The sequence below is a fragment of the Macaca fascicularis genome, chromosome 18 (genome assembly GCF_037993035.2).
Source record: "Macaca fascicularis isolate 582-1 chromosome 18, T2T-MFA8v1.1".
Classification (NCBI taxonomy): domain Eukaryota; kingdom Metazoa; phylum Chordata; class Mammalia; order Primates; family Cercopithecidae; genus Macaca; species Macaca fascicularis.
Genome location: NC_088392.1, coordinates 45,361,054 through 45,388,977, shown reverse-complemented (window position 1 = coordinate 45,388,977; position 27,924 = coordinate 45,361,054). Strand labels below are relative to the sequence as shown.

The following is a 27,924-nucleotide window of genomic DNA, read 5'->3' as shown; positions in this document are numbered from 1 at the left end:
ATACCATGGATAATAATTTCTTCTCTACAAAATGTGCTAGACATTATTTCCTCTTGCTTATTGTTAGCAAATAAAAAGTATAAATATAATTTTGTTTCCTTTAAAATAGTCCCATATCTCTTATTGCCACATCCAATTTAGAAGTTTGATTTTTTGCTGTTTCATCATTCAGAGAAGTGCCTGTTTTGTTTCCAATACATAATTCTTATTACCTGGGACTGAATGGCACTCTTGATTATATTCTCTTATTAGACTCGAGGACCATTGGAAGTTCATGCAGAAGAGCCTTTTGGAATTAGAGAAGTCTTACAAAAACAGCAAACTAAAGCCCAGGGAGAGGGTGTGATTGCTTCTACATGCTACAGCCAGTGAACCACAGAACTGACAACAGACACTAGTTCTCTTGCCTCCAGGTCAAGCCAGTGGACCTTCACAAAGAGGGCTTCAGGTGAGCCTGCTTCTTTGCTTGCTCAAGATAAAAATACATGCATATGTAACTTTAAACTGCCAAGTAACATAACTGTATATACAATATCCTTGAGATGTGAATGACTGGATGGCATTTCAATGCTAGAAAACAGGGAAACCAGTTATAATTTCTAATTATACATGGATGATAAACAAGGTTGGAAAAATGTATTAGAACTGAGTTTACAGCTGAAAGTTAAGACTTGGCCACCAAAGAGAGGAAAATAGCAAGGACTAATATGTTTTAATGAAACAAACCACATGGTCCCACCATATGCATGCTACACTATACTGTATTCATCGTTCCTGTAGCTTTCATTTTTAGTGGCTACCTCAGCACATCAGTGTAATGGGTAGTGGAATAAATTACATATCACATTTAATTGTCACATTGAGCAGCATTTCCATGTAGGCTTTCTTAGAATTTTAATAGAGTGACCTGGCTGGCTTGCCAGCTAATATAAAATCAGCCTCCTAACTACTTTCTTTACTGCCGTCATGACGACCTCAACTGATAAGCTCTTATGACCCTTCTCAATTTAATTCAATTTGTTAGACATTTAAAATTGAATTTTTTTTCACAAATTAATGGTAAATGTGGGATTTCCTCTGTCAATCAACCCTCCCTCTTTCCTCTAGGAAAGATTATGATAGATGCATCAAAATATAACTGGCTCAAATTGCATAAATGTTCAAAGTATACAAGGCAGCATGCAATTTCACAGTGTAAAACATTTCTCAAATGTGTTGATCTGGGGTGAAAAACCAAAACCAATGTCGAGCTCATTCTTTTGCTTCATAAAAGATTAAACTTTGTGATTAATAACATGGCCTTTCAGGTCAGACAGGTATGGGTTTGAGTCCTCTTTTGACTACTTGTAAATTGTGTTCTAAGTAGACAAGTTGTTCTATTTCTTTGAATGCAGTTTTCTTAACATGAAAGTGAGATTCTTGATGCCTATCTCACATAATGATTATAAGAACTAAATGAGAAAATGTACAAAAGCAGTTAGGATGGAGTCTGGTACATAAAAGTGCTTGATAACTGGCTCTTACTTCTGTTTTTCACTGTTATGCTCCATGAGAATCTGTTTCCCAGAATCTGCATCTCCCTGCATTCCAAGGTTCTTCCTTTCAGCCAGATGTGCTAAGGTAACATTGGGTTTAATTAGCCAGGCTGGAACAGGTTTCTGAGCATATAGAAATCATATACCAGTCTCAAGTTTCACAGAGATAAGGATTACTGTACTTTTATAGGTCTCTGATTCTGGATGCTGTGGACACCTGGATTCATCAATAAAGCAAGGCCATCCATTTCCATGTCTTCCAATGTCATTTCTTTTTCTGAAGTTAAATCATGGTACTATATCTATCTTTACCAGGGTGACTATGGGCCTGTCTTACAATAATCCTATATACTAAAGTGATACATCATAGTTGTCCTTAGCCTAGAGATCATGGCCAGGCTTAGTTAATTCTTGACTGAGGAACAATTCTAAATCTAGCCAAGACTACTTGGTGTAGGGAGGCAAGCTGTCATCTGTCCCACACCAGGCTAAAGAAAGCTGGTTACTCTCGGCTACTGAGGAAGAACAATTAGCAAAGTAACTGTTTGTACATATCCTCTGCTTGCTAGCGTAATTACTCTACACCCTAATAAGAAGCCTTCCTTCTCTATGGGATGTATATGACTTTTTAAATCCCCAAATTATTGATTTTTCATGATCATAAAAGCAAAGTTTTAGAGAAAGAAGAATAGAAAACTGGTTCTTAAATTGGTTAAGGCTTACTTTCATTCTCTGTATTCCCCTGTCTTTAACCACAGTCAAATGGGGAAATGTATAAGATTTTGTATACGTTTTTGCCACCATCATCAGGTACTTTAGAGACTCCACCAACATCTCCTTTTTTCCGAGCTCAAACACCCCCACACACACACATTTGCCCTTTTTCCAATATTATTCTTTACTTAAACCCTTTTCTCTACTAATACCTGTGAATATTTCAAACATGCAGCAAGCCAGTGCTATTAGTGTCTCTCGGTTTTCTCCACTAAAAATAGGAGACACATAAACTTCCTAATTCCCCACTGTACCTAATGGAATTCCAGCCTCAATGATTTTAACAGTTATCTCCTCCACAACCCAAACTACTGAAATGTCCCCTGCTCTGCCAACTCAGGTGTCATTATTCGGGAAATATTACTTCTCAACATTCTTTTTCTAGTTGTTTGCTTTTTCCATTATTTGCAGTTCAGCAGCTATTAAGATCCAATGCTGCAGAAAACAACAATAACAACAAAAGAGCCGCTTAATAACTAAACTTAAAAACCAAACTAGTCAGCAGTGAACAATGCCTTGTCAACATTTCTAAATGGAGCAGAAAGAAGGCGAGCCAAAAGGACACAGAGAGGGCAAAAGGGAGAAAGGGACACTTCCTGATGGATGAGTATGCATAAGTGCTTCGGATAATGGCTAAGAGGTAGAGTTTGCAACACATTAAAGAGGGGGAGGAGAGAAATAGATGAACAGCCTCAGAAGGGAATCTGAGTGCAGTGAGATGGGCACACCCAGACCGTGGTGAAATGCTGAAGTCAACAAGACCTCCCTGGGGTGCGCCCTTACAAACTGCCCCCACTTCAAGGCTCTATTCCTTTTAGCATCACCACCTCCCTTCTGCTTTTTCTGTTCCCACAGGGCTTTGCCCTCAAGATAAATGAAATAAATCCCCCAACTGATGAGAACTTAATATGTTCTCCCTCCCCAAGGTATTTACAAAGGCAGCAGAGACTCTCGGAATCCCCAAAGCCTTCACGCTCCAAAGTAAAGCACGACAGATTTCAAGGAGGAGGAGATATTTTGGGGCAGAAGAGTTTTCCAGGATCCGTCAAATCACTCCCTACAGACATCTGTCTGATAGATAATATATTCTTAAATGAGCTTTCTTTTGCTATTTTGTATCTTAAGAGAAAAGGGCAAAGTTGTGACTTTCTGTGATATCAGTTCCAGGATTAAGACCCACTCTCCAATTGCCTTTGAAAAGAGAAAAAAAGCAAAACGAAACCTTCTTCTGGCTTACTTTCAGAGCTCCAGATTGACTGTGCCAAGCAGACAGACCACCCACAACCTGCAATAAATAACAACCATCTCTTCTGAGTCGGTTATCCACTGTATCACCCAAAGCAAGTGATTAAAAATTGCAATTTCTTTCACATAACAAGGCTGCTGTCAAACTGTAACCCCTCACCATGGTTTTACAAGACTATGTTGAATGGACAAAGTTCCATGTGCTGAGTTTGGTACTCCACAACTAGCCTGAGATTATCAAATCAATGCTGGAATAGAAGTTTGCAGGAATAATTTCCCTACACATTATTTTCTTTATCTACTGACATTGCCTAAGAGATTTAATTCACTCTTCTTAGTCCTTTTTTTTTTTTTTTAACTTACAAGACCTGTCATTGAAAGGCTCATCCAATTTTTTTGCTCCTCCTAATATGGATTTCTGACAAAACATGTTGCCATCCTGGTGTCATTTCTCAAATAGTCTACCAATTAAAAAGCATCATCTCAGAAAACTATGTTCAAAACTCACCTCCTGCAAGACTCCTCTCGTACATTTTCACTTAGACCCTATGCTACTACCTTTGTCAATAAGGTTCCTTACTGGCTGTCTTTAGTTGATCCTGCTTGCATGGCATCTTTCACATGGATATCTAATGAAGATATTGAACATAGTGTTTCAAAAAGCCACCTACCTTCTCCTGAGTAAGCAGAGTCATATGATTCCACCTATATAAAGTTCTTGAACAAGTGAAAGGAGCCTCAAATGGGGAAAAAAGAGTCAAGGTAGTCATTTGTGTGGATAGAATGAAGATGAACTGGGAAGGAGTGACGAAACATTCTAAGATGAAGGTCATGTTTAATGTTTTGTAGGAGTTTAGGTTAAACAGATGTATGCAACTGTCAAAACTCAGTGAAAGTATACTTAAGATCTGTGCATTTCATTGTATTTAAGGTAAAAAAGGAAGAAAAAAGCAATCAATTGCCTTCTATCCCTTCAATGCTGTTGTTTCCTCAGAAATTCTGTCTCAGAAAAAAAACCACTATTCACTTATTCACTCAGGGCCAAAATCTTAGAGTCGTCTTTGACTTACCACTCCAGTTTATCAACAAATAATGTTGTCTATACCTTCAAAATATAACTGAATAAATTTTGTTTTAAGTTTTGCAATACCAATATTCTAAGCCAAGCCACCATCAACTATTTCCTGAACCACTGCAAACCTCCTAATTGTTCTCTTGGCTTCCATTTTTGCCCTGATGCCCACCCACCTCTTTCGGCCCCATAGTCTAGTCTGTACACAACAGCTATATTCAATCATATAAAATATAAGTCAAACCATAGGTCTCCCCTGTTCTTCAATGACTTCTCTTCATAGTTAAAATAAAATCAAAATGAAAATATATTTTTCTTCATGGATTACAAGCTGCTAAATTATCTGGTTCCTGCCAAATTCACTTTTAACCTCTTTCTCCTCTCTCATATAATTCTAACCATGCGGGCTGCCCTGATGCTCTGCCAAGCATATCCCTACCTGTCTGCCTATAGCACCTTTCCCCAGATAATAGCACAGCCCACTCCCTGTATAAGAATAGATTAAGAATCTATCCTTATTTTACTTTCTAAGAGAGGTCTTTTTGAGAACTCCAAGTTGCTATCCCCATTATTCTCTATTATTTACCCTATTTTATTTTTTTTCATAGCATTCATCATTCTCTGACCATGGATTATTTGCTTCTAATTGTTTTCTGTACTTGGATACAACCTTCACAAAGTCAAAACTTTTATTTTTTCCACTGTAATATTGCTATTACAATTCCTAAAATCTGGAACACTACAGGTGGTCAGGAAATACCTCTTAAATCAATACTTTTTTTAAAAAGCTATTCAGTAATTTTTTTTAATTCTCTGTCGCAGATAGTAAAAGATGACTATCATCAATTTCTTCCTTCTCTTTATGTGTCTGCTCCTATTCACATCAAGTGAAGTTCAATCTCTATCCATTTGCATTTATGCTGATCTTAGTGACTTGTATTGACCAATGAAATGCGGTAAAGTGAAGTTTTGAGACTTTTTTTTTAAAATTTATTTATTATTATTATACTTTAAGTTGTAGGGTACATGTGCATAACGTGCAGGTTTGTTACATACGTATACTTGTGCCATGTTGGTGTGCTGCACCCATCAACTCGTCATTTACATCAGGTATAACTCCCAATGCAATCCCTCCCCCCTCCCCCCTCCCCATGATAGGCCCCGGTGTGTGATGTTCCCCTTCCTGAGTCCAAGTGATCTCATTGTTCAGTTCCCACCTATGAGTGAGAACATTCGGTGTTTGGTTTTCTGTTCTTGTGATAGTTTGCTAAGAATGATGGTTTCCAGCTGCATCCATGTCCCTACAAAGGACACAAACTCATCCTTTTTGATGGCTGCATAGTATTCCATGGTGTATATGTGCCACATTTTCTTAATCCAATCTGTCACTGATGGACATTTGGGTTGATTCCAAGTCTTTGCTATTGTGAATAGTGCTGCAGTAAACATACGAATGCATGTGTCTTTATAGCAGCATAATTTATAATCCTTTGGGTATATCCCCAGTAATGGGATGGCTGGGTCATATGGTACATCTAGTTCTAGATCCTTGAGGAATCGCCATACTGTTTTCCATAATGGTTGAACTAGTTTACAATCCCACCAACAGTGTAAAAGTGTTCCTATTTCTCCACATCCTCTCCAGCACCTGTTGTTTCCTGACTTTTTAATGATCGCCATTCTAACTGGTGTGAGATGGTATCTCATTGTGGTTTTGATTTGCATTTCTCTGATGGCCAGTGATGATGAGCATTTTTTCATGTGTCTGTTAGCTGTATGAATGTCTTCTTTGGAGAAGTGTCTGTTCATATCCTTTGCCCACTTTTTGATGGGGTTGTTTGTTTTTTTCTTGTAAATTTGTTTGAGTTCTTTGTAGGTTCTGGATATTAGCCCTTTGTCAGACGAGTAGATTGCAAAAATTTTCTCCCATTCTCTAGGTTGCCTGTTCACTCTGATGGTAGTTTCTTTTGCTGTGCAGAAGCTCTTTAGTTTAATTAGATCCCATTTGTCAATTTTGGCTTTTGCTGCCGTTGCTTTTGGTGTTTTAGACATGAAGTCTTTGCCCATGCCTATGTCCTGAATGGTACTACCTAGGTTTTCCTCTAGGATTTTTATGGTATTAGGTCTAACATTTAAGTCTCTAATCCATCTTGAATTAATTTTCGTATAAGGAGTAAGGAAAGGATCCAGTTTCAGCTTTCTACTTATGGCTAGCCAATTCTTCCAGCACCATTTATTAAATAGGGAATCCTTTCCCTCTTGTTTCTCTCAGGTTTGTCAAAGATCAGATGGCTGTAGATGTGTGGTATTATTTCTGAGGACTCTGTTCTGTTCCATCGGTCTATATCTCTGTTCTGGTACCAGTACCATGCTGTTTTGGTTACTGTAGCCTTGTAGTATAGTTTGAAGTCAGGTAGCGTGATGCCTCCAGCTTTGTTCTTTTGACTTAGGATTGTCTTGGAGATGCGGGCCCTTTTTTGGTTCCATATGAACTTTAAAGCAGTTTTTTCCAATTCTGTGAAGAAACTCATTGGTAGCTTAATGGGGATGGCATTGAATCTATAAATTACCTTGGGCAGTATGGCCATTTTCACGATATTGATTCTTCCTATCCATGAGCATGGTATGTTCTTCCATTTGTTTGTGTCCTCTTTTATCTCACTGAGCAGTGGTTTGTAGTTCTCCTTGAAGAGGTCCTTTACATCCCTTGTAAGTTGGATTCCTAGGTATTTTATTCTCTTTGAAGCAATAGTGAATGGAAGTTCATTCCTGATTTGGCTCTCTGTTTGTCTGTTACTGGTGTATAAGAATGCTTGTGATTTTTGCACATTAATTTTGTATCCTGAGACTTTGCTGAAGTTGCTTATCAGCTTAAGGAGAATTTGGGCTGAGACAATGGGGTTTTCTAAATATACAATCATGTCATCTGCAAACAGGGACAATTTGACTTCTTCTTTTCCTAACTGAATACCCTTGATTTCTTTCTCTTGCCTAATTGCCCTAGCCAGAACTTCCAACACTATGTTGAATAGGAGTGGTGAGAGAGGGCATCCCTGTCTTGTGCCAGTTTTCAAAGGGAATTTTTCCAGTTTTTGCCCATTCGGTATGATATTGGCTGTGGGTTTGTCATAAATAGCTCTTATGATTTTGAGGTACGTTCCATCAATACCGAAATTATTGAGCATTTTTAGCATGAAGGGCTGTTGAATTTTGTCAAAAGCCTTTTCTGCATCTATTGAGATAATCATGTGGTTCTTGTCTTTGGTTCTGTTTATATGCTGGATTATGTTTATTGATTTGCGAATGTTGAACCAGCCTTGCATCCCAGGGATGAAGCCCACTTGATCATGGTGGATAAGCTTTTTGATGTGTTGCTGAATCCGGTTTGCCAGTATTTTATTGAGGATTTTTGCATCGATGTTCATCAGGGATATTGATCTAAAATTCTCTTTTTTTGTTGTGTCTCTGCCAGGCTTTGGCATCAGGATGATGTTGGCCTCATAAAATGAGTTAGGGAGGATTCCCTCTTTTTCTATTGATTGGAATAGTTTCAGAAGGAATGGTACCAACTCCTCCTTGTACCTCTGGTAGAATTCAGCTGTGAATCCATCTGGTCCTGGACTTTTTTGGTTGGTAGGCTATTAATTATTGCCTCAATTTCAGAGCCTGCTATTGGTCTATTCAGGGATTCAACTTCTTCCTGGTTTAGTCTTGGAAGAGTGTAAGTGTCCAGGAAATTATCCATTTCTTCTAGATTATCCAGTTTATTTGCATAGAGGTGTTTATAGTATTCTCTGATGGTAGTTCGTATTTCTGTGGGGTCGGTGGTGATATCCCCTTTATCATTTTTAATTGCGTCGATTTGATTCCTCTCTCTTTTCTTCTTTATTAGTCTTGCTAGTGGTCTGTCAATTTTGTTGATCTTTTCAAAAAACCAACTCCTGGATTCATTGATTTTTTGGAGAGTTTTTTGTGTCTCTCTCTCCTTCAGTTCTGCTCTGATCTTAGTTATTTCTTGCCTTCTGCTAGCTTTCGAATGTGTTTGCTCTTGCTTCTCTAGTTCTTTTAATTGCGATGTTAGGGTGTCAATTTTAGATCTTTCCTGCTTTCTCTTGTGGGCATTTAGTGCTATAAATTTCCCTCTACACACTGCTTTAAATGTGTCCCAGAGATTCTGGTATGTTGTATCTTTGTTGTCATTGGTTTCAAAGAACATCTTTATTTCTGCCTTCATTTCGTTATGTACCCAGTAGTCATTCAGGAGCAGGTTATTCAGTTTCCATGTAGTTGAGCGGTTTTGATTGAGTTTCTTAGTCCTGAGTTCTAGTTTGATTGCACTGTGGTCTGAGAGACAGTTTGTTATAATTTCTGTTCTTGTACATTTGCTGAGGAGTGCTTTACTTCCAATTACGTGGTCGATTTTGGAGTAAGTACGATGTGGTGCTGAGAAGAATGTATATTCTGTTGATTTCGGGTGGAGAGTTGAGATGAGTTCAATTCCTGGATATCCTTGTTAACTTTCTGTCTCGTTGATCTGTCTAATGTTGACAGTGGAGTGTTGAAGTCTCCCATTATTATTGTATGGGAGTCTAAGTCTCTTTGTAAGTCTCTAAGGACTTGCTTTATGAATCTGGGTGCTCCTGTATTGGGTGCATATATATTTAGGATAGTTAGCTCTTCCTGTTGAATTGATCCCTTTACCATTATGTAATGGCCTTCTTTGTCTCTTTTGATCTTTGATGGTTTAAAGTCTGTTTTATCAGAGACTAGTATTGCAACCCCCGCTTTTTTTTGTTCTTCATTTGCTTGGTAAATCTTCCTCCATCCCTTTATTTTGAGCCTATGTATGTCTCTGCATGTGAGATGGGTCTCCTGAATACAGCAGACTGATGGGTCTTGACTCTTGATCCAGTTTGCCAGTCTGTGTCTTTTAATTGGAGCATTTAGTCCATTTACATTTAAGGTTAAGATTGTTATGTGTGAACTTGATCCTGTCATTGTGATATTAACTGGTTATTTTGCTCGTTAGTTGATGCAGTTTCTTCTTAGCCTTGATGGTCTTTACATTTTGGCATGTTTTTGCAATGGCTGGTACCGGTTGTTCCTTTCCATGTTTAGTGCTTCCTTCAGGGTCTCTTGTAAGGCAGGCCTAGTGGTGACAAAATCTCTAAGCATTTGCTTATCTGTAAAGGATTTTATTTCTCCTTCACTTACGAAACTTAGTTTGGCTGGATATGAAATTCTGGGTTTAAAATTCTTTTCTTTAAGAATGTTGAATATTGGCCCCCACTCTCTTCTGGCTTGGAGAGTTTCTGCCGAGAGATCTGCTGTTAGTCTGATGGGCTTCCCTTTGTGGGTAACCCGACCTTTCTCTCTGGCTGCCCTTCAGATTTTTTCCTTCATTTCAACTTTGGTGAATCTGGCAATTATGTGTCTTGGAGTTGCTCTTCTCGAGGAGTATCTTTGTGGCGTTCTCTGTATTTCCTGGATTTGAATGTTGGCCTGCCCTACTAGGTTGGGGAAATTCTCCTGGATGATATCCTGAAGAGTGTTTTCCAACTTGGTTCCATTTTCCCCCTCACTTTCAGGCACCCCAATCAGACATAGATTTGGTCTTTTTACATAATCCCATACTTCTTGCAGGCTTTGTTCATTTCTTTTTCTTCTTTTTTCTTTTGGTTTCTCTTCTCGCTTCATTTCATTCATTTGATCCTCAATCGCAGATACTCTTTCTTCCAGTTGATCGAGTCGGTTACTGAAGCTTGTGCATTTGTCACGTATTTCTCGTGTCATGGTTTTCATCTCTTTCATTTCGTTTATGACCTTCTCTGCATTAATTACTCTAGCCATCAATTCTTCCACTTTTTTTTCAAGATTTTTAGTTTCTTTGCGCTGGGTACGTAATTCCTCCTTTAGCTCTGAGAAATTTGATGGACTGAAGCCTTCTTCTCTCATCTCATCAAAGTCATTCTCCGTCCAGCTTTGATCCGTTGCTGGCGATGAGCTGCGCTCCTTTGCTGGGGGAGATGCGCTCTTATTTTTTGAATTTCCAGCTTTTCTGCCCTGCTTTTTCCCCATCTTTGTGGTTTTATCTGCCTCTGGTCTTTGACGATGGTGATGTACTGATGGGGTTTTGGTGTAGGTGTCCTTCCTGTTTGATAGTTTTCCTTCTAACAGTCAGGACCCTCAGCTGTAGGTCTGTTGGAGATTGCTTGAGGTCCACTCCAGACCCTGTTTGCCTGGGTATCAGCAGCAGAGGCTGCAGAAGATAGAATATTTCTGAACAGCGAGTGTACCTGTCTGATTCTTGCTTTGGAAGCTTCCTCTCAGGGGTGTACTCCACCCTGTGAGGTGTGGGGTGTCAGACTGCCCCTAGTGGGGGATGTCTCCCAGTTAGGCTACTCAGGGGTCAGGGACCCACTTGAGCAGGGAGTCTGTCCCTTCTCAGATCTCAACCTCCGTGTTGGGAGATCCACTGCTCTCTTAAAGCTGTCAGACAGAGTCGTTTGCGTCTGCAGAGGTTTCGGCTGCGTTTGTTATTGCCCTGTCCCCAGAGGTGGAGTCTACAGAGACAGGCAGGTTTCCTTGAGCTGCTGTGAGCTCCACCCAGTTCGAGCTTCCCAGCAGCTTTGTTTACCTACTTAAGCCTCAGCAATGGCGGGCACCCCTCCCCCAGCCTCACTGCTGCCTTGCCGGTAGATCACAGACTGCTGTGCTAGCAATGAGGGAGGCTCCGTGGGTGTGGGACCCTCCCAGCCAGGTGTGGGATATGATCTCCTGGTGTGCCTGTTTGCTTAAAGTGCAGTATTGGGGTGGGAGTTACCCTATTTTCCAGGTGTTGTGTGTCTCAGTTCCCCTGGCTAGGAAAAGGGATTCCCTTCCCCCTTGCGCTTCCCAGGTGAGGCAATGCCTCGCCCTGCTTCAGCTCTCGCTGGTCGGGCTGCAGCAGCTGACCAGCACCGATCGTCCGGCACTCCCCAGTGAGATGAACCCAGTACCTCAGTTGAAAATGCAGAAATCACCGGTCTTCTGTGTCGCTCACGCTGGGAATTGGAGACTGGAGCTGTTCCTATTCGGCCATCTTGCTCCGCCCCCCCCAAGTTTTGAGACTTTCATTGGAAAGTCATAAGACTTGCAACTTCCATCCAAATATCTTAGAAAAAATTATATGACTCTCCGCTGGGAAGCTCGTTAAAATACTGAAAGCCAATTTGCCAAAAAAAGGCCACATGTAAATTCTCCAGTTGGCAGACCAGCTGAGTTCCCAGCTGACAGCAAGAATCAACTGAGTAAGCCATGTTGGGTACACAGCTGAGTCAAACCTTCAGACAACTCCAGGTTCAGACACCATTTTATGACAACTGCATGATGGATCCCAAGTAATAGCCTTTTAGCTGATTCCAGTCAACCCATAGAATCATGAAAGATGGATTGTCTTAAGCTACTAAGTTTTGGGCAATAGATATTGCAGCAATAGGTATCTAGACATTCTTCAAATTATACTTTTCCTTCCACTCTACAAAATCTCTATGTTTTATAGTTGTTTTAGTGTACCTCAATCTATAAATATCCTGACTCACTGATGTTCTTCATGTATTCAACTGATATCTATAAATGTAAACCACTTAATATATCATGTACATTCTCTGTGCACCTTCCACAAATACCAATATTATAGTAGGACTTACAAAATATGAATAAACTATACCTATTTTATATTCCTTATGCCTCAGGTGTGAGCCAGTTCATTGAATCACATGCCCAATGCCCCTACTTCAACTCTTCCATTTTATGTGCATCTTCTTTGCCTTTGATAAAATTGCAACCCCATCCTTCATCCTATTTATATTTAAATTACATTCTTCAAAGACTCAGCCCAAGTCTTTAATAAATAACTATAAAATATCTTACCTTTGGTTTAGTACCATCAATTTATTAATATTTATTTATTAAGTCAACAATTTATAGATAAATTTACAAGGCTTTGGACACAGAAGAAAAGAGGAATAAAGCTTGGTTCTAAACTCAATGACTTTTTGATCCAAGTGTGGGAAGAGAATAAAGCTCATAAAATGTACTTAGAATGCAAAACATTATGGGATGTCAAGATGATCAACACCCAGAAGACTGTGGAGGAGGCAGATTGAGGGTGATGGGTACCTGCTGGCTTTGTGGGATGCTCCTTAGGTTGCAAAGGAACCCTTGGCGAAGCTCCCTTATGGGTTTCTAATATCATCAATTCAGTGCCCACATTGGAGATGAGAACTTGAGAACCCGCAACTTGCTTTTAAAAGCCACTTTTCTTGCCATCCACTACATCCCTCTGGGCTGCTGTCTCTTGCCATAAATCTTAGCTCTGGGAACTCCAGGGCATCTGACTGACCATGGAGTACCTCTTGGAAACTCAGGCTGGCTCCTACCTCAATTAAGCTTTTTAGAGTGACTACTCCATACTTCTATTATAAAGAGAAAAAAAAATCTCACTGTGAAGGCCTAACTCTTGCTATAATACACAGTCAGAAAATTTGGTCACAGTTAAGTGACTCCCCAAGCTACTTTGGGTGACCATAATCACATCACTTTTCTAACTCCCAACATTCTGGTTTCTAGGACTTCATTATCCTATTGTGGACATTTTGATGGTAATTAAAACATGTCAGCAACACTAAAATTCTTGTGAGTTTTTCTAAAACTGTTAGGAAAGTCTGCATAGAAGGGTAATTCCCAATTTCTTACGTTTCTTCCCCACAACCCAGCTCCTTCAAAACAACTTTCAATATCTCTTTTCAAATACCCCTTCTAAAACATATTTAACAATTTTGGCTGTAAAGATGTGTTTTTGTGGTATAATAAGAAATATGTATGTGGTCTCTGCCCCAATAACTGCCACCAAGCTCCTAAATCCTTTGTAATTTTCTGGGTGATAGAGGTACCAAGTGCATCTTTTCTTCTATACACTGTGTTTGACCCCAGTTTCTGACACAAAGTATCTTATCCTTTGGAATTTCCTAGGTGATTGGGGTGTGTTTTGTTCTGATGAAGAGACTGTTGTTGGGCACCTGAATGGGACTGGTCACCAAGAGGATCAAGCTGTGATTAGAAGCTTAGAACATTCAGCTGCCCCATTCTCCAGAAAATAAAAAGAGATGCTAGTGATTGAGTTAATAATTGATCATGCTACATGATGACGTATCCATAGAAATCCCTGAACACAAACAATTCCTGAACATAAAAATCATGAATGTCTGGAAAAGATTGAGGGTAGCATGTCCAGAGAGGGCACAGAAGCTCACACTATCTCACTATATTCCTTGGTTCTCATGATCTTCATATCCCATGTAAAATTCAGGAAGTATGGCTTGACCTCCCCACATTCATTCATTCTTGTTTTTTATTGCCACTTTGGCTCCTCATCACATTAGTTTCAATCATCTCCACACTGCTTTCAGCTTCATGCCAATTCTTTCTGGTGGACCCAAAACACAGGTGTCTGTAGATGAAGGTGAAGAATCTTTCAGTGTCCCTTTCTGGCTCTGGCTATTGCTGGGGTCATGCCATACCACAAATTCTGCTGGTAGGTGAGGCAGGGACTTCAAGGTGATGGTATAGTCCTCCAGCTCAACTTTCTTATAGCTCAAGAACAGATGGGTAGACATTACCTCATTGTATTTGTGGCCCATTAATGAGTCCTGTATATCTTCCCTTTTGTAACCCAGGGACATTAATTCATTTTCCTTGGTCTTGTAGTCAGGGACAACTTCATCTTTGTGAAGGTATTCTTCCCAATGATCTTGAGGAGCCAGTAGTTGCTAATATGGGTCTCCTCCTTAGCAGAGATGGCTGAAAGGCCATTCAGCATGTTAGACTTACTGTTGGCTTTGGAGGCAAGGTATCCCGTGGATAGCTTAAAATTGGGAAAAGCTGGTAACAAGCTAGGTCCATATTGCCTCAAAAGAAAACCAGGTACAAAGTCTATCTAATGAACTGATCAGTACAGTGGTTTCAAATTACAATATTAGACAAAAATGAGATAAACAAAACAAATACTAATGAATTAGATTTTTTTAAAATGATTAAAAAAAAAAAGAACTAGAGAAAAAAAGGGAAAACAAAGTAGACAAAAATAGAAGAAAAGCCAAGGAAGGAACAAACTAATTTTGATCAAGTCCTTCAGGGCAACAAAAGTTACCTTCTAGAGCTAGAACTAAAACCTATGCCCAGCCAGGGACAAATAATATAAGTGCTTTGAATTTCATAACAATTACAGCAGGAAATGGACCTATCATGCCTGAGACTAATTCACACAGTGGTTTTCTCACTTTTTGGTCCTAAGAATTCTTTATTCTTTAACTAAAGCAAAAGAAGTGAATGCCAGATAACTTTTAGTTTATATGGATTATGGTAGTTGATATTTGACCTACCAGAAATTAAAACCCGTAGGATGATTTTTAAAATATTATCAATAAAAACTGGAAATGTGGTGTTTTTTCAGTGGAGAGGTGTGTCAGTTTGGGCTGAAAAAGTTTGAGAAAGCCTTTTGAAATAATTGGGCCACATGACAGGCCTTAAATAATGGCAAAACAAGTACAAAGGATATTTGAGGCAATGTTTTAAAAAGAGATAGAGTGGTACATATAAGATTTTGAAATACATTTCTACTTCTTGAAACATGGAGTAGGGCTGGAGTGTAATAGAAAATGGGGATGAAAAGGTGACTTGAACTTTGATTATAGAGTAGTAATGTATTTCTCTCTTGAGTATGCTTATAAATTCCATTTGGCCAACTTTAGAGTCTGTATAAAATACTGGTTACATGCACCTATCCCAAAGACAGACTGCGTAAGTTCAAACCCAAACTCTCCGACTTGGTAGCTATGTTACTTTGGGCAGGTCACTTAACCTCTGTGTCTCAGCACACTGTCTCTAGGAACAGTGAACAGCAAGTGACTATGTAAGGTTGTTGTGCGATTTCATGTAATGTATCTATAGAAATGCCCAGAACATTGTGAGTACTTGATCATTAATACTATGCAGTTAAGGGAAAACTTGCAATGAAATAGCCATTTTGCCCTCTGTATCACACTCTTAAGTCTTCCTGAGTGTAGTGACAACTAAGACATTTTGCATTTTCTTCAAACAATTTTCAGCATTGGTTTTGTTTATTGAGCCAATAATTTTGATAACTAGACAATTCTACTCTACTTTTCATATTCATTATAATAGAATACCTTAGACAGTAGCCATTTATGTTTAATTTTTCCATGGATGTTTAATGCTAAAATTCAAAAAGGTTCATGGTACACTAAGTATCGTTCTATGTGTATTACATATGATCTTCACAACAATGTCACAAGCTGCAAGGTTTGATCCATTAACTCAAGGCTATGCAAGTACAAAGAATGGTCGGTGTTATTCAAAAAACACCAAGAGCAGAGGCAGCAGTGGTCTAAACTCACAGACATTTGTTTTCTAGGACCCAGTTGTTAGACTGGAGTTTGAAGAACTGAGCGATTCAACATCTTAATTGTAGGGATAAGTAAACCAAGGTTCATGAACTACCCAATATCACGCAAGTTGAATGCTCTTTCCATTTTCCTGCTTTGCTGTGGAATATATTTGAGGACTTATTTATGAAGATGATTTTATCTAGAATTTGGAAATAATAATACTTTATTGGGGTCAATGAAGGTTCCATTAAAAAGATTTGCCTCAAGGGATCCTAAAATTTTGCACAGCATCATGTCTCTTCTGTCTGCCTACTGGCTCGTTAATCTCCTTTCCTTCTCTTCCCTCCTCACGTTTCCCACATAAACTTCATTACTCCTTAACCAAAACTTGCTAGATTTTAATATTTCCTTCTGAAAACTCACACTCATATACATTTACTGGGAAATAATCTTTAAGAAAGATAATATTATGAACATATAATTTCTCAGGTATTTGGAAATCTCATGCTAAAAATTACAATGCCTTGAAATTTGAGCTTTCAAATTTCAACGTTTGAGCTTTCAAATTAGTTGGAAAGAGTTCAAAATCTCTTTCCAACTAATTTTAGAAAAGTGACATTGTAGTCTTTGATGGGTGATTAGAATAATCCTTTGAATACCTGTTTTTATTCTTCCTGACTTCTGTAAATATGCAACACTTCCTAAAGGAGTATCCAACAATTATCTTAGCAACTTTCCAAAAGTTAAACTGGAAAGCCTGGAAAGGGTCTGAGGAATTTATTCAGTCAACTCAGCCCCACCAAGATGTTCTTAGAGTCAATTTTACTAGATCATAGAGTCAACAACCTGACTGTGGAAGGCACCACTCTTAGCTTGTGTGATCTTCAACTGAGAATGTAACACAAAGCCTTGCATGAGAGTAATTTATGAGGAATGAGGAAGAGAGGGAATCAAGCATGAAAGAAGGGTAGTCAATAAAAGATTTGTTGAGCTGGTTACCACAGGACCACTTGCTCACTCTCAATTCTGCAAGAGCTTTGGAGTAGGCTCATGAATTGCATTCAGAATCATCTTCCAGAGGATGAAAGGCGACTTCCAGGTTGTGCATGCTGAGTTCCAGGCAGGGTCATGCAAGCAGATTCTAGCATAAGCACAGCTCCAGGCCAGAAACAGAGAGGGCTACAGCATGGCCCCAGGGAGGTACATCTGCAAGAAGCTGATCAAAGCCTGTGAGTCCCTGTATCAGAGGCCAAAGTCAGAAGCGATTGAGACCAAGAGGATTTGAAGAGGAGCATAAAAGTAGTGTGATAAAGGATCTTAGAGATAATCCAGCTGAACCTGGTATTTTATTGGTAAGGAAACTGCAGGCCAAAGAGCAGATTCCATGATAATTAGGGATGGCAACAGAGCTAGAATGGTGTTAATTGCTCCTCAGCCAGTAGTATGTATTGCCTCTTTTCTCCTTATTGGTAAAACAATAATTTTCATAAGCTTGTGCTGTGTCTTTTTGAAATTCAATTTATTAAATGAAATTTACATTCCTTCAGAGATGCAAAAGTTGTTACAAGTCTGTAGTGCACAGAAGCCACAATCTGCACTGTGGTGCAAAGTGAAATGATGAGACCTCAGGCCCTCTTATGAAAATGACATCTAACAACTCAACATCCAAGTTAAGGGTATGGGTTCTGGAGACAGACTGCCTGGACTCAACTTCTAGCTCTACTATTTACTACACAAGGACCTAGATCAAGTTAATTTGCAGCTATACATTTCAGATTTCTCCTCTGTAAAAGGCAAATGGCAGATCTGAGGATTAAATATTATGTATGAAGTGTGTGAAACTATGAATAGAAAGATTTCACAAAAAAGTTATAAAGAACTCCAAGCAACTGGACTAGGCCAAGACTAAAATTTCAACTGTTGCCAAATGCCCATAAGGATACATCTAATCATCTTGTAACTGTGTAGATAACCCACGATATGATTCTTACACATATTTTCTGTCTTCCTTACATCACTCCCCTTGAAGCATTACCACTTGACTATGTTTTACTCTCCCATTTCTGTGATGCTGTTCTTCCTCTTTGACTTAGAATGCCCTCTGATTTTTTCTTTCTGGTCATTTAAATCCTATTCATTTAAATTTCCCCAAAGTGATTCATTTCTCACTGAATGACTGCATCCCATAGGCTGGCCTAGAACGGGGACATAATGGCTGCATGTGCACTGAATGAGCTGAGTGATGAGTCACTCCTTGAGCACTGTACTGTTTCCTAGCTCTGGATAACCCTGGTTAAGCCAGTGGGGGAGCAGGAACGAACCATCCTTTCCACAAATATTCACTGATCTACAGTCATAAGCACCGAGAGAGGCTCTGAGAAAACAACAGTGAGCAAAGTAGATTTGCTCTCTGATTTTAGGGCATTTGTAATGAACTAGGAGGGCAGACAATCAACAATTGTAGTAAAATAAATCTAAGTTTACCATTGTGACAAGTGCAAAGAAGAAGAGAACATGGTGTTGTAATTGCAGCATACTGAGAACTGGAGATAGATTTGACTTCTTCAGAAAAGTCAATATATGTCAGAGCTGAACTATAACTGCAAAGTGACCAGATGTGTGTTCTGGGAGGAATAAGAAAGAATGGCTCAGGGAGAGGAACAGCATAATTAGAAGAGCTTGTAAGTTGAGAGAGTTTCTCCTGAGGATCAGCTAAAGGAATCCCAGTGACATCATGAGGTGGGTACACGAAATGCAAAGGAAATATGATATGCTTCATAAGACCTTGAAATTATTTGAACGGCAATTTCAAGAGCACATTTTTAATACAATATATCCACCAAGTCCACTATTATGTGCAAAATATTGGTATTTATTTCAGTGTGCTATGTTCAACCATGGAAAGATCATGAATATTCTTTCAATTGGTATCATTTGGGTGGAGCACCTCCCAAAAGTTAGAGTATATCCCAAATCATAATGAGTATAGTTCTAAAGTATTAATCATTCCTGCTCATCAGAACTCCTTAAATGTATAAATTCATATATATTAAGGTTTCTAGTTTCTACCTTAAGCATGAGTGTGTGCATATATATAGATATATATATAAAGAGAGAGAATATATAGAATGTATATATAAATATATATATATTCATGTATATTCATGCTTGAGGTAGAAACTAGAAACTTTAGGATTTGAAGGGCATTTTGTTTTTTTAAAGTATACATGGAGATATCCTATTTAAGAACTCATTTAACAAAATTTTTAGAAATTTGGCATACCAACTGTAATTTTAAAAACCAAGACTTACAGGTGGGTACATATCTAGTTAATGACAAAAGTGGAGTGAAAACCTAGACCTCAGGGCTCCTCAAACATCATTCATTCTACTGCCCAAAAACGCTGTGGAGCTTGCTGATCCCCGACAGCCTAAACGGCAGTCCAGAAATTTTGCAGTCACTTGACTGGAACCACCGGAGAAACCTAAGTTCTGAGCATCTAATTTTCTTTTCATATGTTTCCTAAGGCAACAAATCTCATTTACATGCACAGATGTGTTAGCATGAGCACATGTGTGCATGCGTGCAAACACACACAAACCAGAATAAGATATCTGTACAGCCAGCATACCCAGGGCCGCAGCCTAAAGAGACAGAGTTCTATAAAAAATACCTTCACTAATGTGATCAAAACCTTTCTCTCCCTCCTAAGAAAGCATAACAGAATCCGTATGAGTCAGTGACATTGTAACAGGAATAACCTTGAATCCGTTGTAATATATTTTAGGAGTAAATTACAAAACTTGCAGCCTCTTATTCCTGGCAAATTTCCTGTGCCACACTCATGACATGTAACAGCACATTGGTCTGTCCTACAACCTCAGTTGAGAACGTCTATGTTAAAGACTGCTTCTCACTTTTCCTTTTCCCCTCCTCCTTCTCCTTCTCCTTCTCCTCCTCCTCCTCCTCCTCTGCCTCCTCCTCCTCCTCCTCCTCAATTTCCTTGCTTTATTTTCTCTCATATGCTGCCTCTACATAAAATTCTATCATTTAGATTATATGTCCTGATTATCATGGGAAAAATAAATAGAGCCAAGTGTTCACTTCTTAAATGCATACTTAAATGCTTAAAATGCTTACTTATTAGTGACGAACATATCTGCACCAGCTAGACAGACTGAGAGGGGCAAGCCACATGAAGCCTTGATAAAATGTGAACCTTCCCTGATCCAGTAGAGCATGCATATGCACACACACAGAAACTGACACCAGCTAAAAGAAACACCCATCTACCCATCTTTCTAGTGAGGGAGTCCGTTTGAGAAACCCTTTTCAAGCATTTCAAGCATTGACAAGGTGAGGCAGGGGGCAGGCAGTCAGGAGAAGGTTATTTTGAGGGTTGGTTTAATTTATGGGGTTTATTTGTATCCTCTATCGTTCAGCAGGAAACCGTGTAAATGATGTTTGCATGCACTAAACTGTGATAACTGAACTGATGAGTTAAAGACTTGACTGAACATTTAATGTTGCTTATTAAATAATTATGACGAGGTTTGATGAATGGCTCTGAATCCCTGAACTTCCAACTGAGATTTTCAGCATGAGTTTCATTAGACAGACGTGGATGGAGCCTGCTGCAACCCAGCTGCAAATGAGCTTGCAAAACATTTGAACTGGAAACCTTCAGATGTGAATAATTCAACTGTCTTGGTCTATCTTTCTTGGTCCCCAAACAAGTATTTCATTTTCATTTGATGATGAAGTGGAGACACATTATCCTATGTCTATGGGGCTTTCTGAAGCATCATTGCAAGATATCTCCATATGTACTTAATGAAAAATTAATCTGTATTCTTTGTAAAAGGAAAAAAAAACCTATTCAACTTAAAAACAAGTCTTATTCTGAGATGTTAATCACCTCTCTTCCAGAAAACTGGAGTGATGTGTGCACAACACAGGTGAGAGATGAAAAACACTACTATTTATTGAAGTCTGTGAACTTGTTCAGTATCTGAGACAGATTCATTTGTTGTAATGACATGTGTCATCCTCTTTTGAAATATCCCCATGTACTGACATAAAGGCTCATTAGACCATCCAGCAATATAATTTCAAAAAAGAAAGTATTGCAAAGTTGGGATTTTTGTCCTATATCTTAACTCCCTTAAGTAGCTGTGTCTATTCTGGATAGAAGATCTGACTTAGCTATCTACTGACAATTCACATTTGTGTTTTCTTTGTTGATAGATTTTTTATAAAGACAAGCTGAAAATCAACCCCACAATCAAAAAGAAAGTAGTCTGTAGAGGAGTGAAAAGAGATCAGATTTGAGAGAGGTATGCTCCATTCAGAGCAGCAGTGGAAGGTGGTGGCTAAGGGCACGGAATTTAAAACCTCACTAATTGTGTTTGTTGGCTGTATGAATGTCTTCTTTTGAGAAATGTCTGTTCATATCCTTTGCCCACTTTTTGATGGGGTTGTTTGTTTTTTTCTTGTAAATTTGTTTGAGTTCTTTGTAGGTTCTGGATATTAGCCCTTTGTCAGATGAGTAGATTGCAAAAATTTTCTCCCATTCTGTAGGTTGCCTGTTCACTCTGATGGTAGTGTCTTTTGCTGTGCAGAAGCTCTTTAGTTTAATGAGATCCCATTTGTCAATTTTGGCTTTTGCTGCCGTTGCTTTTGGTGTTTTAGACATGAAATCTTTGCCCATGCCTATGTCCTGAATGGTACTACCTAGGTTTTCCTCTAGGATTTTTATGGTATTAGGTCTAACATTTAAGTCTCTAATCCATCTTGAATTAATTTTCGTATAAGGAGTAAGGAAAGGATCCAGTTTCAGCTTTCTACTTATGGCTAGCCAATTTTCCCAGCACCATTTATTAAATAGGGAATCCTTTCCCCATTTCTTGTTTCTCTCAGGTTTGTCAAAGATCAAATGGCTGTAGATGTGTGGTATTATTTCTGAGGACTCTGTTCTGTTCCATTGGTCTATATCTCTGTTTTGGTACCAGTACCATGCTGTTTTGGTTGGCCATCAGAGAAATGCAAATCAAAACCACAATGAGATACCATCTCACACCAGTTAGAATGGCAATCATTAAAAAGTCAGGAAACAACAGGTGCTGGAGAGGATGTGGAGAAATAGGAACACTTTTACACTGTTGGTGGGATTGTAAACTAGTTCAACCATTATGGAAAAGAGTATGGCGATTCCTCAAGGATCTAGAGCTAGAAGTACCATATCATATAACCCAGCCATCCCATTACTGGGTATATACCCAAAGGATTATAAATCATGCTGCTATAAAGACACATGCACACGTATGTTTATTGCAGCACTATTCACAATAGCAAAGACTTGGAATCAACCCAAATGGCCATCAGTGACAGATTGGATTAAGAAAATGTGGCACATATACACCATGGAATACTATGCAGCCATCAAAAAGGATGAGTTTGTGTCCTTTGTAGGGACTTGGATGCAGCTGGAATCCATCATTCTTAGCAAACTATCACAAGAACAGAAAACCAAACACCGCATGTTCTCACTCATAGGTGGGAACTGAACAATGAGATCACTGGAACTCAGGAAGGGGAACATCACACACCGGGGCCTATCATGGGGAGGGGGGAGGGGGGAGGGATTGCATTGGGAGTTATACCTGATGTAAATGACGAGTTGATGGGTGCAGCACAGCAACATGGCACAAGTATACATATGTAACAAACCTGCACGTTATGCACATGTACCCTACAACTTAAAGTATAATAATAATAAATAAATTAAAAATAAATAAATAAATAAATAAAATAAAGATATCAAGGTTCTGGATTAGAACTACCTTTGGTTGTAAAAATAAGAAAGCCAGTCAGAGAATTTAACATACCAGTAACAATCAGGCTTAACAAATAAGTGTTAGGCAGGTGCGGGAAAGTTCCTGTTTAAGTTAAATCTGTACATACTCTGTCTCTTGTCTTCATAAAATTGAATTGTTTATTGAAAAAGGCAAGAAGCTCTCCTGTGATTATTTTTGTGCTCTTAACCACGAATGTTTTATAGTTATCTCCCATGGAATATAAACCTCGACTACAAAGCTATGATCACTGCATATCTTCCTTTACATGATTGTTGTAAAAATTGTATTTGGACACTTTATGTTTATTATAAAAATAATTTTTGCTAGAATATGTTTGTTGTAGTAAATGAGGAATTTACTCTTCTACATTACAATGTATACACCAGTTCTTTGTTGAAGGTGACTGTGAACATATGAATTATGTATTCTAACTCACTACTATCTATGGGGCAGAACTTTTGTCTTACTTTTCTCTTCAAAAACCTATTTTTAAAAATAAATTTGTGATCTAACAGAAAATAAAAATAAAAAATAAAAAATAAGAAATAAAAAAACCCTCACTAATTGTACCTAAATCCCAATTCTACCTCCACTAGCTGTACAACGAGGTGTGGCAGCAAAGGTCCCTGAGTTCTAGTTTTGCTATTCAAGTAGCTAAAACTGCATCTGGAAAATCATTAAACTTCGTTGGCCTTGGTTGCCTCATCTGGAAAACCATTTTCCTTTCTTTTCTCTAAAGTTATTGAATCCTGTGCATGCACATATTAAAATTTATTTGATGATTTAGCAAGTAGTTGTCCAAATAAAGTCTTTGTAATTACATAACGATATTTTATTGGTCCTTAAAAAGTATACTTTATTTAATAAAACTAATTTAAAATCTTTTAATGCAAGATCTCAATGTGAAGTTTTGTTTACAATGTGCTGGGGGTTGTTAGTGGCTTAAAAATGTCAATGGACCTTATCCTGAATTTCTGACTCCTAAAAAAATGAAAAAGTATCTAAATTAATTTTTACATTAAAATAGTTTGCAAGCATTTAATAAATCACAGAGAAGCACTAAAGATCATAACTGACAATGTCTCCAGATATGATGACCATGATGTGATTCTGATGTTGTTAAACCATTTTTACCTGGTACCCTTCCTGATGTAGTTTTTCTCTCGCATTTATTGCTACTGGTCTTAAAGAAGAAAGAAAATAGAGAAGAGAAAAGGTGTCAGACAGTGAATAGGAATGTACCGCACCTTTGTACAGATGTTTGATTTAGAGAACCTGAAGAAATAAACACTTGACATGAATAACATATTCAAATCGTGTCCCTGAAGTTATTATTTTATGCCCTCATTGAAATACTCTCTCACCCTTTTTTTATGTATTCTCGGTGACTATTTCAGTCAACTTAAATAAAGGACTTCTATATAGATTTCATAAATAAAATAATAAATTAAGAAATTGGGACACATAAGTATTTCTAGCCAGAGTAGTAGATCCTGTATTCCACTCTGCCTTGAGCGAAGGCTGCTAACCCACTCCCTCCTCTACTGCGCAGCAAGCCAGTAGTGTAGCCTTGTTTATCAGCCTGTTTTCTGGTGTCCTCTAACACCCATTCCTATAGTTCTTCCACTCTTTTTTAGTCTCTGGATTAGAGAGCAAATCCAGGAACAATAATCTAGGGATTCAAATATAACTGCTCTCACTATTCCATGAGCAAAGCTGTATTCTAGCAAGTCTTCCTAATCTATTTCTGCATTGCTCTTAGTTGAAAAATTATTCTCCCTAACACCCTGCCCAAATATTTTATTTTTCTATCCTTTTGGGTTTCCTGGCATTCAACTCTAAGATTACATGCTGGCTTTCCCTGGAATAACCCCTAGCCTTCTTTACATCTCTGTTTCCCAAAATCTATCTCCCAGTTACAAATTTATGGTCATCATGACCTGTTTTAGGTTTTGGAATTGGCCAGAAAACTTCATTTTAGTGGGAATGATTGATAAATAACTAAAGCAAGTAGATCTCTTTAAAAGAAAAGAAGGAGTGTGGAATGTTCAGTTAAACACTATCCAGAAGGGCTGGTGAATTTTATAAACCACCTGAAAACTAGTTCTTTATACTATTTAGAAAGCAATTAACAGATAATTAGAATAATTAAGAATTGAACATGCCTTTTTGGGGGAAGGGGAAGTATTAACCATTCAACATACTACGCTACACATATTTTATTTAAAAATTGTACTTAATTATTATAATTATTTTTTTAAATTTCAATAATAACATACAAAATGTTATTCTCTTGTCACATAAATAACTACATAATAGCTTTGATTTTTGCCTTTTGACTCATAAGGCTAATGAATGAATTTGCTGACCTCTCTTCTATACCCACCAAAGTCACTATCCATGCCTAAATATTGGTCCCAGGTATCCTTTTCTATTTTGTACTCATCAATCATTTTTATAAGTATCTTGAATAATTCTCTGTTTTTTAAAGAACAGTTCTGACAGGAATTTATCTATCACACTATTTAATTACATTTTATTTTTCATAAAATGTATGAAAGGGACATACAGTAGAAACACCACAAAAAAAAAAGCAGTGTCTACACATGCAAATGAGTTCAGAAGTTTGTTTAATGTAATCAAGCTACTAATATGAATGGCACAATTAATATAACATGTTGTTCTGAAACCTACGATAGTTTAAATTTAATGGGTTTCTGCCACCCCTACTACCCACTCCCCTCAAACAAAAACCACAAAAATAATAAATAAAATAAAGCGAGCATGCCTTTTAGTACCAAATATAAAGTGCATATTTTCAGGTCCCAAAATTGACTTTGAAAAATGGTGTATGCTTTTTGTCTAATATCAAATCAAAGTAAAAAGGGAGAATGAAAGTATCCAAAGTGGGGCAATATTGCATCAAAAGGGAAAAAATTATGGAGTTGGCTTAGGCTAGCCTTACAGCAACAATAACAAAATTGTTGTTCAATTTTAATGCATGACACCCACATCAACATAACAGCAAAAAGATCAAGAATGAGGCAAGGTAAGTCATGAGGTCACTGAGATTTCTTAAAGTCCTGAGTCAGACTTCAACTGCCTTTGTGGAAAGTGGGACAGCGATGCCTTTGAAGCAAGCAAGCCATCAATCTTGTAAAATACCAAGGCAATCATTAGTAAAAACAAGTCAAACATCCATCCTCTTCTCCCACATTCCACTACCCCCAAATAAACTGAGCATATTGTATAAGAAAAAGTCACATAAACCAAATAATTTCCCACGACGCTTTTATCTCCAAGAAACATTGTCAGAAGTCGTTAGATACAAAATGAGAAATGAAAATCATCAGTTAAAATAAATAAACCAAATGATGCCAGAATGTTGTTCCAAGAAAAATTGTGACATTTCAGTTGCCACAAAAATTCTGACACACAATAGATAACAACAAGGAAGTTCCAAGTTTCATTTCTATCCAAGATTCTGGGGCAAGTGCTTTTTGTTTTTTAGGCAATCAATAAACAGATGGTTTCACTAGCATTCAAATCCCATTTTTTCCCCATTTGCTCTATAAAACAAGACAATCAGACTAACGGAATAGTCATTCCAGTTTTTCATAGTTGTCGTGTGCATGATGATCTGATGTGTATTTTTCTTGAAGATGTTTTGGAAGGGAAGAGGGGTGGTGTTTCTTTTCCCAAACAAAACAGTAACATTTAAAATTGTATCTCACAAAATACCCCCTATCAGGAGACAGTCACCCCAGATGCCAGGTCAGCAAGGTGAATTAGGGTCCACAGAATTGCTTTGACCACAACCATGGAAACAATAGCTGCAGGACATGCCAAAATGCCTAACTCCAAGGCATGATCTCATAGTTTAATATGATGGGCAGGCAACATAAAACTTCAGTCGTAGTTCACAAAGGGAAAATATAATTTCTTTCTCCTTCAGTGGCAGTGATTTACAATATTTTGGCTTTGGATTTTCTTAGGTTCAGGCATTTTTTCTTACTGACTCCAGTTTGTGGACAAGATCCAGACTGGCAAGATCTGCAGAGCCTGGAGATGGTGGGAAGGCAGCCCAGAGATCAGAGATCAAGAACAAAGAATACTGAAGTCTAACCAAAAAAGAAATAAACTTTTGTCTTCCATCCAAGTCCAACTCTTTCATTTGGGATAATACAGCTTCCAGAGTTCCTGGGAACTAGTCAAACCTCATGTTCCTTCCTTTGCCACAAGTTGAGCTAGCTAGGGCTGAATAGCCCTACTACGTTGCGCCAAGAATTAGGCTTGATTCTTTTCTTGCTTAGCATTTTAACTTTGAAATCTACCCTGTGTTAAACAACACAGCCACTTGCAGTCTGTCCATAAAATCATCACATTGAACTCACTTCCAGGCAATAAGGAGTTTTCCCTTCCAGTTATCCCAGAATGTCTCAGTTATCACACACACACAAATGGCCATAGTCTAATTGTTGTAAAAGATGTATGAGTATATGAATAAGTGTGGGGGCATTATATATGTGTACACTGCATACATATTTTCTGTCAGAGTAATTTAACACATTCATTTTAATAAAATATGAACACAAGGAACATTCCAATAAACAGATGTTTTCTTACATATATTTTTATCTCACTTAATCTATATATACATAGTGAAATAAAATCAATTTCTATTTGTTTAACCACTAAATCATTAGAGGACAATTATAGTGTCTTGCTAGTCTGATGGAAAACATCTTTTCAAATAAGATGTGTTCCAATAGCTGTTATAAGAGTTAGGTTTTAGTTGAGATAATGTATACTTCATTTAAAAATTTTAAGGATGGCCGGGTGTGGTGGCTCATGCCTGTAATTTCAGCTCTTTGGGGGGCCAAAGAGGGTGGATCACCTGAGGTCAGGAGTTCAAGACCAGCCTGGCCAACATAGTGAAACCCTGTCTCTATTGAAAATACAAAAATTAGCCAGGCGTGGTGGTGCATGCCTG

General features: G+C 38.1%; 1 long non-coding RNA gene across 1 annotated transcript; it reads left to right on the top strand.

Moving 5' to 3' along the window:
• The first annotated feature begins 258 nt into the window (after positions 1–258).
• On the top strand, positions 259–27,084 carry LOC135968172 (uncharacterized). Its single transcript, XR_010582729.1, has 2 exons — positions 259–448; positions 26,927–27,084. It is a non-coding gene; the product is annotated as an uncharacterized lncRNA (long non-coding RNA).
• Positions 27,085–27,924: the final 840 nt, after the last annotated feature.